Source organism: Channa argus, unplaced genomic scaffold, assembly GCF_033026475.1.
Source record: "Channa argus isolate prfri unplaced genomic scaffold, Channa argus male v1.0 Contig235, whole genome shotgun sequence".
Classification (NCBI taxonomy): Eukaryota; Metazoa; Chordata; class Actinopteri; order Anabantiformes; family Channidae; genus Channa; species Channa argus.
Genome location: NW_027125453.1, coordinates 1 through 8,723, shown reverse-complemented (window position 1 = coordinate 8,723; position 8,723 = coordinate 1). Strand labels below are relative to the sequence as shown.

At 45.5% G+C, this 8,723-nt stretch overlaps 1 non-coding gene across 1 annotated transcript; it reads left to right on the top strand.

Annotated features, from left to right (window-relative positions):
- Window positions 1-4,343: 4,343 nt before the first annotated feature.
- trnaf-gaa (transfer RNA phenylalanine (anticodon GAA)) lies at window positions 4,344-4,416 on the top strand. The gene has a single exon. It is a non-coding gene; the product is annotated as a tRNA-Phe (tRNA).
- The last annotated feature ends 4,307 nt before the right edge of the window (window positions 4,417-8,723 follow it).

Genomic DNA, 8,723 nt, shown 5'->3' with positions numbered 1-8,723 from the left:
CCTTTTCGATTTCTTTGACCAATTTGCACTTGCTGCTTGCCCTTTTCGATTTCTTTGACCAATTTGCACATGCTGTTTGCCATATCGCGTGCACCAAGAAGAGGGCATGCAATTGCAGGAAAGGAACTCCTCAACAGGTACTCAAAACTGAAATTGAACGACGACCATTGCAACTTTAGCCAGTAATGGTCCGCTCAGTCAAAGGCACACAGCCTTTGTTCAGCGACTACTCTCGCGAGACTGCAAACGAGCAGTGCTTTTCCAGTCCTCGTTAGTATAGTGGACAGTATCTCCGCCTGTCACGTGGAAGACCGGGGTTCGATTCCCCGACGGGGAGAGTCTTTTTGCCTTTGTCCCGGACAGTTGAAATTTCCCGCAATACGTCTTTGGCTTGGTTGAGGAGGCTTGCATTTGCAAATGATGGCCAGAAGAAGTCATCGGTTGTTGTGCCTAAATAGCTCAGTTGGGAGAGCGTTAGACTGAAGATTTAAAGGTCCCTGGTTCGATCCCGGGTTTTGGCATTACACCACCTCTGTCTTGCGTACGATGCCAAGAGTCCCCTAACCTTTTGTTTTTGTACTTAAGACGGTTTGGAAAGTAGTCTCAATGTGTGCCATTCTGTGATTTCAGGTTGTTTTACGGAGCAAGCACGTGTAAGAACTTAGTCAACCCACTGACACAGCTTGAGTGTAAATGTCATCTTAAAATAACAACAATTGTGTTTCTGCCTGATTTCAGGCCAGGGACCTTTCACGTGTGAGGCGAACTTGATAACCGCTACACCACAGATACCGGCGACTTTGACGAGCTACTTCAGAGCGTAGGCAAAAGCAGGCTTTCACATTCAGGCCCGTAAGTAACGTTCCTTTTCAAATGCAGATTGCCGGAGAACGTAGGGGCGTAATTTGACAAGTGATGCATTTTTGTCCAACCTTGAGCGATTAAAAGTAATGGCATCAGAACAGCGTAACTACACCAGGGGCATGGCCGGGGCCAGTGCTGTTCCAGTCCTCGTTAGTATAGTGGACAGGATCTCCGCCTGTTGTAATTGACATCCTAGGGCTGCTGCTGCAAGTGCAGCTATTTTTCATTGGAGAAAGTCTCTATTTCGATTAATAGTATGTGGTGGCTTTGTCCAAACGGAAGCTGTTTAGAAATTGGTTCTTAACTTTCTTCTGTAGTCTCGCATAACCCTTTTCGATTTCTTTGACCAATTTGCACATGCTGTTTGCCATATCGCGTGCACCAAGAAGAGGGCATGCAATTGCAGGAAAGGAACTCCTCAACAGGTAACTCAAAACTGAAATTGAACGACGACCATTGCAAGCATGTGTAAGAACTTAGTCAACCCACTGACACAGCTTGAGTGTGAATGTCATCTTAAAATAACAACAATTGTGTTTCTGCCTGGTTTCAGGCCAGGGACCTTTCACCTGTGAGGCGAACTTGATAACCGCTACACCACAGAAATCGGCGACTTTGACGAGCTACTTCAGAGCGTAGCTTCCCAGCAAGAAGAATAACACGGTCGTGGAAGTTAACTCCTCAGGGGTTTTGGGATGAAAGGATCTTTATCGAACTTTGTAGTACTAAAACTAAAAGTGTTGCCTTTCTAATTGTTAGAGCTGAGACAACCCCTTTTACAAGGCAATCCACCCAGACTGACTGTGCACATGATAATGGTTAGCAAAAGGGTTTCTGCCTGATTTCGAACGAGGGACCTTTATGCATGTTAGGCCAAGGTGATATCCACTACACTACAGAATTTAGCCACGTAGGGTATTACTTTCAGAGGGTAGCATCTAACCACAAAGCGACACATTATCGTGCAAGGTCGACTCTAAGGGGCTTTCCAAAATCCTAGTGCACAATAGGTACTTTGTCAGTTTAATGGGGACCATGCTCATATGTGGAGGCTGATCGGTCCAATGCTAAGCCAGTGTAGCGTGGAGAGGGGATTGAAGCTGTGGTAATTGACATCCTAGGGCTGCTGCTTCAGTGCAGCTGTTTTTCATGGGAGAAACAAAGGCTGTTTAGAAATTGGTTCTTAACAATCTTCTGTAGTCTCGCAAAACCCTTTTCGATTTCTTTGACCAATTTGCACTTGCTGCTTGCCCTTTTCGATTTCTTTGACCAATTTGCACATGCTGTTTGCCATATTGCGTGCACCAAGAATAGGGCATCCAATTGCAGGAAAGGAACTCCTCAACAGGTACTCAAAACTGAAATTGAATAACGACCATTGCAACTTTAGCCAGTAATTGTCCGCTCTGTTAAAGACACAGCCTTTTTTCGGCGACTAATCTGGAGTGACTGCAAAAGATCTAACAGGCAAAAGCAGGCTTTCATATTCAGGCCCGTAGGTAACGTTCCTTTTCAAATGCAGATTGCCGGAGAACGTAGGGGCGTAATTTGACAAGTGATGCTTTTTTGTCCAACCTTGAGCGAGTAAAAGTAATGGCATCAGAACGGCGTAATTACACCAGGGGCATGGCCGGGGGCAGTGCTGTTCCAGTCCTCATTAGTATAGTGGACAGTATTTCCGCCTGTTGTAATGGACATCCTAGGGCTGCTGCTGCAAGTGCAGCTATTTTTCATGGGAGAAAGTCTCTATTTCAATTAATAGTATGTTGTGGCTTTGTCCAAGCTGAGGCTGTTTAGAAATTGGTTCTTAACTTTCTTCTGTAATCTCGCATAACCCTTTTCGATTTCTTTGACCAATTTGCACTTGCTGCTTGCCCTTTTCGATTTCTTTGACCAATTTGCACATGCTGTTTGCCATATTGCGTGCACCAAGAATAGGGCATCCAATTGCAGGAAAGGAACTCCTCAACAGGTACTCAAAACTGAAATTGAATAACGACCATTGCAACTTTAGCCAGTAATCGTCCGCTCTGTCAAAGACACAGCCTTTTTTCGGCGACTACTCTGGAGTGAATGCAAAAGATCTAACAGGCAAAAGCAGGCTTTCACATTCAGGCCCGTAGGTAACGTTCCTTTTCAAATGCAGATTGCCGGAGAACGTAGGGGCGTAATTTGACAAGTGATGGTTTTTTGTCCAACCTTGAGCGAGTAAAAGTAATGGCATCAGAACGGCGTAACTACACCAGGGGCATGGTCGGGGGCAGTGCTGTTCCAGTCCTCGTTAGTATAGTGGACAGTATCTCCGCCTGTTGTAATTGACATCCTAGGGCTGCTGCTGCAAGTGCAGCTATTTTTCATGGGAGAAAGTCTCTATTTCGATTAATAGTATGTGGTGGCTTTGTCCAAAGTGAGGCTGTTTAGAAATTGGTTCTTAACAATCTTCTGTAGTCTCGCAAAACCCTTTTTGATTTCTTTGACCAATTTGCACATGCTGTTTGCCATATCGCGTCCAACAAGAAGAGGGCGCGCAATTGTAGTCAACAGATACTCAAAACTGAAATTGAATAACGACCATTGCAACTTTAGCCAGTAATCGTCCGCTCTGTCAAAGACACAGCCTTTTTTCGGCGACTACTCTGGAGTGACTGCAAAAGATCTAACAGGCAAAAGTAGGCTTTCACATTCAGGCCCGTAGGTAACGTTCCTTTTCAAATGCAGATTGACGGAGAACGTAGGAGCGTAATTTGACAATTGATTCATTTTTGTCCAACCTTGAGCGAGTAAAAGTAATGGCATCAGAACGGCGTAACTACACCAGGGGCATGGCCGGGGGCAGTGCTGTTCCAGTCCTCGTTAGTATAGTGGACAGTATCTCCGCCTGTTGTAATTGACATCCTAGGGCTGCTGCTGCAAGTGCAGCTATTTTTCATGGGAGAAAGTCTCTATTTCGATTAATAGTATGTGGTGGCTTTGTCCAAAGTGAGGCTGTTTAGAAATTGGTTCTTAACTTTCTTCTGTAGTCTCGCATAACCCTTTTCGATTTCTTTGACCAATTTGCACTTGCTGCTTGCCCTTTTCGATTTCTTTGACCAATTTGCACATGCTGTTTGCCATATCGCGTGCACCAAGAAGAGGGCATGCAATTGCAGGAAAGGAACTTCTCAACAGGTACTCAAAACTGAAATTGAACGACGACAATTGCAACTTTAGCCAGTAATGGTCCGCTCAGTCAAAGGCACACAGCCTTTGTCCAGCGACTACTCTCCCGAGACTGCAAACGAGCAGTGCTTTTCCAGGCCTCGTTAGTATAGTGGACAGTATCTCCGCCTGTCACGTGGAAGACCGGGGTTCGATTCCCCGACGGGGAGAGTCTTTTTGCCTTTGTCCCGGACAGTTGAAATTTCCCGCAATACGTCTTTGGCTTGGTTGAGGAGGCTTGCATTTGCAAATGATGGCCAGAAGAAGTCATCGGTTGTTGTGCCGAAATAGCTCAGTTGGGAGAGCGTTAGACTGAAGATCTGAAGGTCCCTGGTTCGATCCCGGGTTTCGGCATTACACCACCTCTGTCCAGCTTACGATGCCAAGAGGCCCCTAAACTTTTGTTTTTGTACTTAAGACGGTTCGGAAGGTAGTCTCTATGTGTGCCATTCTGTGATTTCAGGTTGTTTTACGGAGCAAGCATGTGTAAGAACTTAGTCAACCCACTGACACAGCTTGAGTGTAAATGTCATTTTAAAAAAACAACAATTGTGTTTCTGCCTGATTTCAGGCCAGGGACCTTTCACGTGTGAGGCGAACTTGATAACCGCTACACCACAGATACCGGCGACTTTGACGAGCTACTTCAGAGCGTAGGCAAAAGCAGGCTTTCACATTCAGGCCCGTAGGTAACGTTCCTTTTCAAATGCAGATTGCCGGAGAACGTAGGGGCGTAATTTGACAAGTGATGCATTTTTGTCCAACCTTGAGCGATTAAAAGTAATGGCATCAGAACAGCGTAACTACACCAGGGGCATGGCCGGGGCCAGTGCTGTTCCAGTCCTCGTTAGTATAGTGTACAGGATCTCCGCCTGTTGTAATTGACATCCTAGGGCTGCTGCTGCAAGTGCAGCTATTTTTCATTGGAGAAAGTCTCTATTTCGATTAATAGTATGTGGTGGCTTTGTCCAAACGGAAGCTGTTTAGAAATTGGTTCTTAACTTTCTTCTGTAGTCTCGCATAACCCTTTTCGATTTCTTTGACCAATTTGCACATGCTGTTTGCCATATCGCGTGCACCAAGAAGAGGGCATGCAATTGCAGGAAAGGAACTCCTCAACAGGTAACTCAAAACTGAAATTGAACGACGACGACCATTAGTCAACCCACTGACACAGCTTGAGTGTTAATGTCATCTTTAAATAACAACAATTGTGTTTCTGCCTGGTTTCAGGCCAGGGACCTTTCACGTGTGAGGCGAACTTGATAACCGCTACACCACAGAAATCGGCGACTTTGACGAGCTACTTCAGAGCGTAGCTTCCCAGCAAGAAGAATACCACGGTCGTGGAAGTTTACTCCTCAGGGGTTTTGGGATGAAAGGATCTTTATCGAACTTTGTAGTACTAAAACCAAAAGTGTTGCCTTTCTAATTGTTAGAGCTGAGACAACCCCTTTTACAAGGCAATCCACCCAGACTGACTGTGCACAGGATAATGGATAGCAAAAGGGTTTCTGCCTGATTTCGAACGAGGGACCTTTATGCATGTTAGGCCAAGGTGATATCCACTACACTACAGAATTTAGCCACGTAGGGTATTACTTTCAGAGGGTAGCATCTAACCACAAAGCGACACATTATCGTGCAAGGTCGACTCTAAGGGGCTTTCCAAAATCCTAGTGCACAATAGGTACTTTCTCAGCTTAATGGGGACCATGCTCATATGTGGAGGCTGATCGGTCCAATGCTAAGCCAGTGTAGCGTGGAGAGGGGATTGAAGCTGTGGTAATTGACATCCTAGGGCTGCTTCTTCAGTGCAGCTGTTTTTCATGGGAGAAACAAAGGCTGTTTAGAAATTGGTTCTTAACAATCTTCTGTAGTCTCGCAAAACCCTTTTTGATTTCTTTGACCAATTTGCACATGCTGTTTGCCATATCGCGTCCAACAAGAAGAGGGCGCGCAATTGTAGTCAACAGATACTCAAAACTGAAATTGAATAACGACCATTGCAACTTTAGCCAGTAATCGTCCGCTCTGTCAAAGACACAGCCTTTTTTCGGCGACTACTCTGGAGTGACTGCAAAAGATCTAACAGGCAAAAGTAGGCTTTCACATTCAGGCCCGTAGGTAACGTTCCTTTTCAAATGCAGATTGACGGAGAACGTAGGAAAGTAATTTGACAATTGATTCATTTTTGTCCAACCTTGAGCGAGTAAAAGTAATGGCATCAGAACGGCGTAACTACACCAGGGGCATGGCCGGGGGCAGTGCTGTTCCAGTCCTCGTTAGTATAGTGGACAGTATCTCCGCCTGTTGTAATTGACATCCTAGGGCTGCTGCTGCAAGTGCAGCTATTTTTCATGGGAGAAAGTCTCTATTTCGATTAATAGTATGTGGTGGCTTTGTCCAAAGTGAGGCTGTTTAGAAATTGGTTCTTAACTTTCTTCTGTAGTCTCGCATAACCCTTTTCGATTTCTTTGACCAATTTGCACTTGCTGCTTGCCATTTTCGATTTCTTTGACCAATTTGCACATGCTGTTTGCCATATCGCGTGCATCAAGAAGAGGGCATGCAATTGCAGGAAAGGAACTCCTCAACAGGTACTCAAAACTGAAATTGAACGACGACAATTGCAACTTTAGCCAGTAATGGTCCGCTCAGTCAAAGGCACACAGCCTTTGTCCAGCGACTACTCTGGCGAGACTGCAAACGAGCAGTGCTTTTCCAGTCCTCGTTAGTATAGTGGACAGTATCTCCGCCTGTCACGTGGAAGACCGGGGTTCGATTCCCCGACGGGGAGAGTCTTTTTGCCTTTGTCCCGGACAGTTGAAATTTCCCGCAATACGTCTTTGGCTTGGTTGAGGAGGCTTGCATTTGCAAATGATGGCCAGAAGAAGTCATCGGTTGTTGTGCCGAAATAGCTCAGTTGGGAGAGCGTTAGACTGAAGATCTGAAGGTCCCTGGTTCGATCCCGGGTTTCTGCATTACACCACCTCTGTCCGGCTTACGATGCCAAGAGGCCCCTAATCTTTTGTTTTTGTACTTAAGACGGTTCGGAAGGTAGTCTCTATGTGTGCCATTCTGTGATTTCAGGTTGTTTTACGGAGCAAGCATGTGTAAGAACTTAGTCAACCCACTGACACAGCTTGAGTGTGAATGTCATCTTAAAATAACAACAATTGTGTTTCTGCCTGATTTCAGGCTAGGGACCTTTCACGTGTGAGGCGAACTTGATAACCGCTACACCACAGATACCGGCGACTTTGACGGGCTACTTCAGAGCGTAGGCAAAAGCAGGCTTTCACATTCAGGCCCGTAGGTAACGTTCCTTTTCAATTGCAGATTGCCGGAGAACGTAGGGGCGTAATTTGACAAGTGATGCATTTTTATCCAACCTTGTGCGAGTAAAACTAATGGCATCAGAACGGCGTAACTACACCAGGGGCATGGCCGGGGCCAGTGCTGTTCCAGTCCTCGTTAGTATAGTGGACAGGATCTCCGCCTGTTGTAATTGACATCCTAGGGCTGCTGCTGCAAGTGCAGCTATTTTTCATTGGAGAAAGTCTCTATTTCGATTAATAGTATGTGGTGGCTTTGTCCAAACTGAGGCTGTTTAGAAATTGGTTCTTAACTTTCTTCTGTAGTCTCGCATAACCCTTTTCAATTTCTTTGACCAATTTGCACATGCTGTTTGCCATATCGCGTGCACCAAGAAGAGGGCATGCAATTGCAGGAAAGGAACTCCTCAACAGGTAACTCAAAACTGAAATTGAACGACGACGACCATTAGTCAACCCACTGACACAGCTTGAGTGTTAATGTCATCTTTAAATAACAACAATTGTGTTTCTGCCTGGTTTCAGGCCAGGGACCTTTCACGTGTGAGGCGAACTTGATAACCGCTACACCACAGAAATCGGCGACTTTGACGAGCTACTTCAGAGCGTAGCTTCCCAGCAAGAAGAATACCACGGTCGTGGAAGTTTACTCCTCAGGGGTTTTGGGATGAAAGGATCTTTATCGAACTTTGTAGTACTAAAACCAAAAGTGTTGCCTTTCTAATTGTTAGAGCTGAGACAACCCCTTTTACAAGGCAATCCACCCAGACTGACTGTGCACAGGATAATGGATAGCAAAAGGGTTTCTGCCTGATTTCGAACGAGGGACCTTTATGCATGTTAGGCCAAGGTGATATCCACTACACTACAGAATTTAGCCACGTAGGGTATTACTTTCAGAGGGTAGCATCTAACCACAAAGCGACACATTATTGTGCAAGGTCGACTCTAAGGGGCTTTCCAAAATCCTAGTGCACAATAGGTACTTTCTCAGCTTAATGGGGACCATGCTCATATGTGGAGGCTGATCGGTCCAATGCTAAGCCAGTGTAGCGTGGAGAGGGGATTGAAGCTGTGGTAATTGACATCCTAGGGCTGCTGCTTCAGTGCAGCTGTTTTTCATGGGAGAAACAAAGGCTGTTTAGAAATTGGTTCTTAACAATCTTCTGTAGTCTCGCAAAACCCTTTTTGATTTCTTTGACCAATTTGCACATGCTGTTTGCCATATCGCGTCCAACAAGAAGAGGGCGCGCAATTGTAGTCAACAGATACTCAAAACTGAAATTGAATAACGACCATTGCAACTTTAGCCAGTAATCGTCC